Raw genomic sequence first — 9,275 nt, forward strand, 5'->3', positions numbered from 1 at the left:
ACCCACATACGGAAAAACATAAATTTTCTAGAAACAAACATTGGTCTTGATAGAAGGCTACATTTATACCAGCAGAAAATATGGGATTTTCTAGGAACCAACAAACAAAAACAAACCATTTCATTTTAGTTCATACAAACATAGCATTTAATACTTATGAAACTCACCAGCTTAAAAGCTGATCTACTCATTCAAAACTACTTGTATGTCCCAGGGATTCAGTAATTACAGGTAACAAACAGCTTTTGAAGAAGTGACGCTACGACGCCAGTTTAAATTCATATTTTGGCATCATATTGTAATTGGTTTTGAACATGTACCTTTTAACAATGTAAACTTTCAATTATATATATGATGGTTATATTGCTTTCTTTACTATGAATTCAATTGTTACGTTACTACATGAAGTCATCCGCCCCCGAACGTTTCCGTCGTTCCGGTTTGGGGGTGTGACACGAGGGTTCACTGAGGTTGTACACTGCAGTTGTTCGATAAGTAGTTTTCGTTGGATTTAGTCCCTATTCCCATGTGAGGGAATAAGGTTATAGTTGGTATGGACTGGTTAAGCCCCAATGGGGGCAGTGATCGAATGCGAGTAGCAACAAGTGAGGGTTCGGACTCCTAGTGGGGGTCGGTTAGTGATTCAGGGCGAGAGGCCATAGGGTGGACCGACTCTGTGTTCAGCAGCGAGAGCAGGGCGCTATATTTACCACGGTTGCACGGGTTACATCGCGTACGTTATGGATACCCAGGACAAGGGTAAGACGATAGTGGATGATGTTCCGGTAGTGCGAGAGTACCCGGATGTATTTCCAGAGGATTTGCCTGGGATACCTCCAGAGAGACAAGTCGAGTTTAGGATTGACCTAGTCCCTAGTGCGACTCTGATAGCCAAGGCACCATATCGGTTGGGTCCTCCTAAGATGCAGTAGTTGTCTACGCAGCTGCAAGAGCTGCTCGACAAGGGATTTATCAGGCCGAGTAGTTCGCCATGGGGAGCCATGATCCTGTTTGTGAAGAAGAAGGACAAGTCACATCGCATGTGTATTGACTACCGGGAGTTGAATAAGGTAACGATAAAGAACCGTTACCCCCTCCCGAGGATTTATAATTTGTTTGACAAGCTACAGGGTGCATCTTGGTTCTCAAAGATTGATCTGTGATCGGGTTATCACCAGATGTGAGTCAGGGATGAGGATGTGCTGAAGATAGCTTTTAGGACTCATTGTGGTCATTATGAGTTTGTGGTGATGCCGTTTGGGCTCACCAATGCTCCAATTGTGTTCTTAGACCTCACGAACCGCGTGTGTAAATCGATGCTGGATTAGTATGTAATAGTCTTCATTGATGACATCTTGGTTTACTCCAAGACTCAGGAGCAGCATGAGGAGCACCTTAGGGAGGTGCTGGAGACACTGAGGAGGGAGAGACTTTTTTCAAAGTTCTCCAAGTGTGAGTTATGTTTGCGCGTGGTGGAGTTTCTGGGGTACCTTGTCAACCAGAAGAGTATTCTGGTCGATCCGGCCAAGATATAGGTCGTGATACAGTGGGAGGTTCCGAGGTCTCTGATATGTGTAAAACCAACTAGTTTTAATCCTACTAACTTAAACACAAAATAAACACACGAAAGGCAGTGTACCTATCGATTAGTAATATAGTTCAAGCAAGTAGGGTATCGAACACAGGGAACGGTAAACAATTAAAATAAATGCTAATATTATCTAAATAAAACAAATAACAAAAAGGGGGTTTTCTCTAGTTTTACAAGACTAGAAACTTAATTAGAATAACCAACACACAAATTAACTAAATAGCAACTAAAACAATTAATTACCAACTAAATTCAATAGTAAAGAGGACTTCTGTTTAGGTACGACTCATTTGTTCCCATGGATGATTTTAATGTATTGGATTAATTCTTCATTGGCTACCGATTAAGATAATTAGGTTCACGTTCGCTATTCCTAATTCATAGAAAACAAATTAATTCAAGCAATGGCCAGTTGTCTAAATTAACGGGGTTCCTAGATTATTGATTCGGGTTAAGTAAGACTTGTAGTGGTTAACTAAATTGGCCCTTCAATTAACCTCTTGTCGATGTTCATCCAACAAGCTTACACATTAACTTACCTATCTTCTAGTTAATTCTAGTTTCACATTCGTTATTCCTAGACATACAACTATGTGGTCACAATAAGTCATATGAAATTAATAACTAAGAGATGTTCATACAACTTAATTACTGATTTATTAACAGAATAATAGTTATTGTCAACACATAAGGTTCTTTAACAAGCTTAACAAAACATAATTACCAATTAAAATTAATCCTACTCAAATAATCAATCCATGTTCACAAAATTGTCTACCCTAACAGAAGAACAAGTTTTTAGCTCATGATTGCAGTAAACATAAACTCAAAAACGAAATCAAAGTATGTAAACATGATTCAAATCAAAAACTTACTAAGAATAAACCAAAATTGTCTTGATTCTCTTCACAATTGAATGTATGGTTGATTCTTCAGTTCCTCACGACCTAACAGCACTTCCAATCGTTTCTCAGCCTCCTAGGGTTTCTCTCCATGCTAGGGTATCGTTCTGAAAGTCCCTTTATACATATTTTCACAAAACAGAGGCTACTCGGCGAGTCCAGTGACCTACTCGGTGAGTAAATCACTTAAAACTCGTGTACGGCAAGTCAGCGCGTCCAAAATCGCAAAAGTTCGATACAACTCGCCGAGTAATCGACCCTACTCGCCGAGTACGTTTTGAATCAGCATTTTCTCGAAACACAAAAGTCGTCCGAAATTGTGTCTGGTTTTCAGAACATTTTGAATCTCATCAATCGGAGTTATGGTTCATGAGATATGGCCAAAATACTGACAAGGGATCAAGCTGTCCAGCAACATCCTTCTTTCTTCAAAATTCAAGATCCAAGCTTCCAATCGCTAGTTCCGCTTCCTTTTCCATCCGAGCATGTCATTGTTGCTGAAAAACAAAATTATAAACTAATTAAGCACCTTTTGTTCATTAAATGAGACAACAACAACATAAAGTATTAAGATAATGCATGAATTATATGACTAAATATGCTCATATCAGTATCCAACTGAGATTTGGAGTTTTCTTGGTCTAGAGGGTTATTACTGAAGATTCATCCAGGATTTCTCCAAGATCGTTGTTCCCCTGACCCGACTGACCAAGAAGTCGGTGACATTCTGTTGGGGGCCTGAGCAGCAGGCAACCTTCGAGACCCTTAGACAGTGGTTATGCGAGGCACCGATTTTGACTTTTCCAGAGGGAGTTGATGACTTTGTAGTTTACTGTGATGCTTCGATCACAGGCATGGGAGCAATCGATGCAGTGGGGTCACATGATAGCTTATGCATCGAGGCAGTTGAAGCCTCGCGAGGCTAACTATCTGACACACAATTTAGAGTTGGGGGGCTGTGGTTTTCCCCTCAAGATTTTGTAACATTGCCTTTATGGGGTCCGTTGTACCATTTACACGGACCACAAGAGTTTGAGGTACCTCATGGATCAGTCGAGTCTGAACATGAGGCAGCATCGGTGGTTAGATGTGGTGAAGGATTATGAATGTGAGATCCTCTACCACCCGGAAAAGATCAACATGGTGTCCGATGCCTTGAGCCGCAAGGCAGTAGCAACCCTGATTTGAGATATATGTCTACGGATGACAGTGATTACTCCATTGTTGGTGCAGATCAGAGAGGCACGGGCAGAGGGCCTGAAGGAGGAGCACCAGAAGTGCGAGTTGATCATAGGTCAGGTGGCCTCCTTTGATTATGATAGTCGTGGGTTGTTGACCTTGCATGGGAGGGTCTGGGTACTGTACCGGGGTGGTGTATGGTAGATCCCAAGGGATGAGGCCAACAATTCCAAGTTCACCATCCATCCCGGGCGACGAAGATGTACGAGATCTTCGTCCAGATTACTGGTGACCCTGCATGAAGTGGGATGTAGCCTGGTACGTTGAGAGATGCTTGACCTGCAGGAAGGTCAAGGCAGAGCACCAGAGGCCCCACGATAAGATGCAGCTGTTAGACATTCTTGTGTGGAAATGGGAAGATATCACTATGGACTTCATCACTAAGCTTCTCATGACCGCAAGTGGAGTTGATTTGATATGGGTCATCATGGATCGGTTCACCAAGAGTGCTCATTTTATCCTGATCCAGGAGAGCATATCGGCTGAGAAGTTGGTTGAGATGTCCGTTTCACTTCCAGATTCTAGAAGTGGTTTCATGACGAGATGAGTACTCGTCTCCACTTCAGCATCACTTTCCACCCTCAGACGAACGGACAAAGCGAGAGGAGGATACAGACTCTCGAGGACATGCTACGCACATGTGTCTTGGATTTCGGTGGCAGCTGGGATACGTATCTTACATTAGCAAAATTTTCGTATAACAATAGTTACCACGCCAGCATAGACCTACCTCCCTTCGAGATGCTCTACGGGAGGAAGTGTAGGACCGAAATTTGTTGGGGTGAGGTCGGCCAAAAGGTCATGGGGAGTACCGAAGTGGTACTCAAGATGACGGAGAGGATACATCATGTAAGAAGTAGGCTTCAAACTGCTCAGATTCGGCAGAAGAGCTATGCCGACAGACGCCGATTAGAGCTGGAGTTCCAGGTCGAGGACATGGTCCTCCTGAAGGTGTCGCCTTGGACAGGTATCATTCGGTTCCGAAAGCGGGCAAGCTGGCCCCATGGTATATTGGTCCTTTCAGGGTTATAGCCTGGGTGGGCAAGGTGGCATTCCGATTAGATCTTCCAGCATAGCTCAGCCAGATCCACAGCACTTTCCATGTTTCTCAGATGCGGAAGTACGCTCAGCATACGTGAGCAGATTCCAAACCCTAATTTTTAGGGTTTAAGCCATATAAATACCACATTATGACAGAAACCCTATCCTCCTTACCAGCCCCTCATTCTCAGAAACCCCATATAGCCCTTTCTTTTTCTTCTGTGTGTTTTAGCCTTGTGAAGCTTGTTTGGAGATTTGAAGCTTGAAAGAATGAAAGAGAAGATAGTGAAGAGGAACTTGAGTATCTTAAGCTCATAGATCTAAGATAACATCAGCTTTTGGGACTCATTGGAGGTATAAATCTTTCATATTCCTTTTTGAATACTTAGATCTAGTGTAGTGCTGTTTTGTGGTCTTTTAGTTCCAAGAAGGGACCTTTATGACTCAATTTTGTTTCTAGGCCAATAGATACCACTCTCAGTGATATTCATGTCCCATGAGTAGTAAAGTCTCGACCTTTAAGTTCCTTTTATGACCATTCATGAGTTTGGAGTCATTTCCATTTAAGTTAGTTGCTATACTCCAAGTTTGGTCTCACTTGGTGGGTTGCAATCCACCAAGTAATCGGCTTTATTGGTTAAGACGGGTTATTGGACTCAGATCTATAATTTAGATTTAGTGTCTTAAGGGATTAAGCAGTTTTAAAGAAAATGGCTTAATAGAGTAGTACGTTGGGCGTACGCGCAACATATAAGCCATGCAAGCTATACACGTAGCCTACGGAGGAGTACGCTCAACGTACTCTCAGATTTTGGGCTTTGCGACATTTGGGCCTCGGTTTGGACCAATCTTTAGGCTTAGTAGATGTTGGGCCGAAATAGGCAATCAAAAGTCAGATAATGGACCAAGGACAATTTTGGGCTTAAGGGAAGGCTCATTTGAGGAGTTGGGCCCAATTTAGAAAATCGGGCCATTAATTGGCCTTTGGTGGGCCATTAGTGATTTGGGAAGATTAGAAGGAATTAGGCCTAGGTTATGGTCCAAATTAGATCAGGGGTTAAATGGGCAGTTTACCCTTAAAAGGATTCTTAGTTTTTGATTAAGTGTTTATTGTGATAATGATAGTCGGGGAGTCATTGGCGCAGCCATCAGAGATTCCCTCACACGAGTTTTCAGCAATCAGCTTGAGATGTGAGTTTTCCTCCAGTAGGAAAGGGTCTAAGGCACCAATGTCGGCCTGTTTATGTATGTTAGCTTATACCAGACTTGAGTCTGATGTCGGGGCTAGCCTGATGTAGATTATATGTTTCCGGACTTCAGTCCGATGTCAGGGAAAGCCCGAGGAATGTTTGTATGCTTGATGTCTTCGTGATTCTTGCATGTGTTTGTTATGTGTTCCAGACTTCAGTCCGATGTCGGGGCATGCGCAAGGAATGTTTATATGTTTATGTTATGTGTTTATGTTATATGCTTGATGATATGTTATATGTATACCAGACTTCGGTCCGATGCCAGGTGGGGCCCGATGCCGGACTTCGGCCTGATGTCGGGTGGGTCCCGATGTAGTGGGCAAGGCCTAATGTATGTTATTATGTGATTATGTGTATGGTATGTAGTAGTTTGGGGAGACTCACTAAGCTTCGTGCTTACAGTTTTCAATTTTGGTTTCAGGTACTTCCGCTAGTAATGGGAAGAGCTCGGGATGACCACATGGCACACACCACAACTTTTATCCTGGGAGGATTCACTCTTATATTTTGACATATAATTTTGATACATTGATAGATGATATGAGATTTTTTATATACAAGGTTTATGACATTTTGATACTTGTGGTTTTATTTTTATGATGTTTGATGAAATATGGTTTTTCTTAAATGATTTAAAACGAAATTTTTGGACCATCTTTTTGGGATGTTTCACATGTTTAATCTCATATTATGCTCTCACTTTTGTGAATGGGATGCCGAGGATCACAAACGAGATGTGAATAACCATGCAAATTAGCTTGGCACTCTCTATGTCATTTATCATCTCATTTTAATGTACCGGTTAACCACACGCGCTCCATTAATCAATGATAATTTTCAAGACACCCATTACCACTCTTTATTAGTCCCCCATTAGTGTTCCTATTAACCACAAATGCTCCACTAATGACTTATAAAGTGTAATGTGCAACTTCATGGATTAGCATATAAATTCACATTTTCGTAAAGTAACTAAGAGTGGGATTTTAAATAAAATAGTTTAGTTACCTTTTAATCGCATTATACTTTAAATGAGAATTTATTATCCAATCAAATACGTTCGGCTAAAGACCATCCACTAGTCAATGAAGCGGTGGGTGAGAGTGGACACCCATTCAACTACCATTTTATAAGTAGTTTTCCTTATACCCCCCTTATAGACTAGCTTCGTGAATGAGGCGTACTAGCGGTTTGACTGACTATTCATATACATATAATATATATTAAACTTTTAATAATATATATAGTATAAGGTGTATTTTAAAACATTTTAATATTGCAAGGGTTTAATTTTTTAATAAATTAAACTTTTAATTTAAATAAATATTAACCATTTTATGGATTTATTAATTATCTTTTAATTAATCATTTAATTAAGTTAATAATAAGATCCATAAGGATGTATTTTAAACTTTTCAAAATACTAGGGTTTATATTTTAAATTTTGAAAATTAAGAGATTAATTTCAATTTAAAAGTAAACCAATCATGAATTCAAGATAAGGATATACAATTACTTAGATAATTATTCAGTTTTACTTATTTAAAACATTATTTAAGGTAATTATCCTAATCAATTCATGAGAATCAGCAAAAAAAAATCTGAATTTTTGTGGGTCTGATTGTCCACCACGTCATGGTAAGCAATTACCACGCCGTGGTCAGACGAATTTGCAGGTGACCACGCCATGGTGATGGAACAGAATGACGATTTTGTTTTGCTTCTCCTTGTTCAAGTTCAACAATTCAATAGAAAGCAAACCCTACGCTCTGATACCACTAATGGGTTTAATGCAAAACAAATAAAATCCTAAGTGTGCATGCAACCCTAGTTCATGATCTATGTTTTCTCTATTTGAACATACAACTTTGAACAACAAACAAGAAACCCTATGATATCTAGCATACTTTCGAAATTATACTAATTAGGATTGTTATTGTAGAGAATAACAAAGAAACCTTCTTGAAAGACTCTTGGAAGAAAGCGCCACAAGTGTCGCGTCTCTAATGGTTCACGTCCAAACCCTAGCAACCAAGGAGCTTGAAGAGACAGAGAGGAAAGAGGTGGAAATTTCGGAATTCCTCTTAGAAATGAAGGCGTGAACGAAATTCAACCCCAATGGGGGTTTATATAGGTGACAGGAAGGTGTTGGATAATGTATGTATCTCCAAGATAACCCTAATCCATTTTCTTCCTCTCTAAGGCATCCAAGGCACCCTTAAAGCCCAAGGAAACCCTAGAAGGGATTCTAGAATTCGTACCACCTATGGTAGGTTCTAAAATTCCTCAATGTTCAACTATTGAACATTGTCACCTTTGGTCCTCCTACTTTTAATTAATCCAATTAATCCCAAATTAATTCCAATTAATTTTTGATTAATTATTAAGTAATTAATACTATTTCCAATTAACATATTATTCTCATAATATATTAACAAACTATTTATTTTGAATTCTAATTAATTTATTAACCAATATAATAAATTAATCAATCAGTCTCTCTCTCTAAAAGTTACATATTCAATTGCTAGGTTTGAGGGCAACCCCATTGTGCTACTATCAATTCAAGTGCATATAAATTATAGTTATGGGCTTAGACATCTAATCCAACAAAAACTTTGAGTGCTAGTGGCAAGGATTTTGACTATTTATTCTAAGGACATGCTTGAGGATCCGACTTATTGAGGAAGAGGTTGCGGTTGCCTCGGTTGGTAATTTTGTTGTGGAGATGGCGGCCTTGCTTGGTAATGGGGTAGTTGTCTTTGTTGATAGTCCATGTTTTGGTTATTTTTCCACCCTTGATTTCCTCAGGGATGATCATATGTTTTTTTATTGTGCCAAGAATAGCCTCTCATAGCATTTGCTTCTTCATATTCTTGTTCTTGCAATTAAGGTCACATATCGGTCGAGTGTCCCACTTGAGTGCAAATACCACAAGGACGAGGTGTGGATTGCACACCTTTGCCCTTAGCAAGCATCATTACCACCTTATTAAACTTGGATAGTTGAGCTTCAATTTGAGGAGTGTGCACCTCTTTCACACCTTAGGGTGCATCCGTGTACCAATCTTCATCTTCACTTGTATGCTTTGAATCATTCGCCATGTTTTTTATGAGATCCCGAATCTTAGTTGGGGTCTTATCGGTCAAAGATCCTCCACTTGAAGCATTAAGAATTCTTCTTTCCCAAGGATTCATGCCTTCAATGAAGTATTGGAGGATCTGATACTCACTAATACCATGCTTTGGGCAA

Source organism: Lactuca serriola, chromosome 8, assembly GCF_051521515.1.
Source record: "Lactuca serriola cultivar US96UC23 chromosome 8, Lser_US96UC23_V15, whole genome shotgun sequence".
In the NCBI taxonomy this organism is placed as follows: Eukaryota; Viridiplantae; Streptophyta; class Magnoliopsida; order Asterales; family Asteraceae; genus Lactuca; species Lactuca serriola.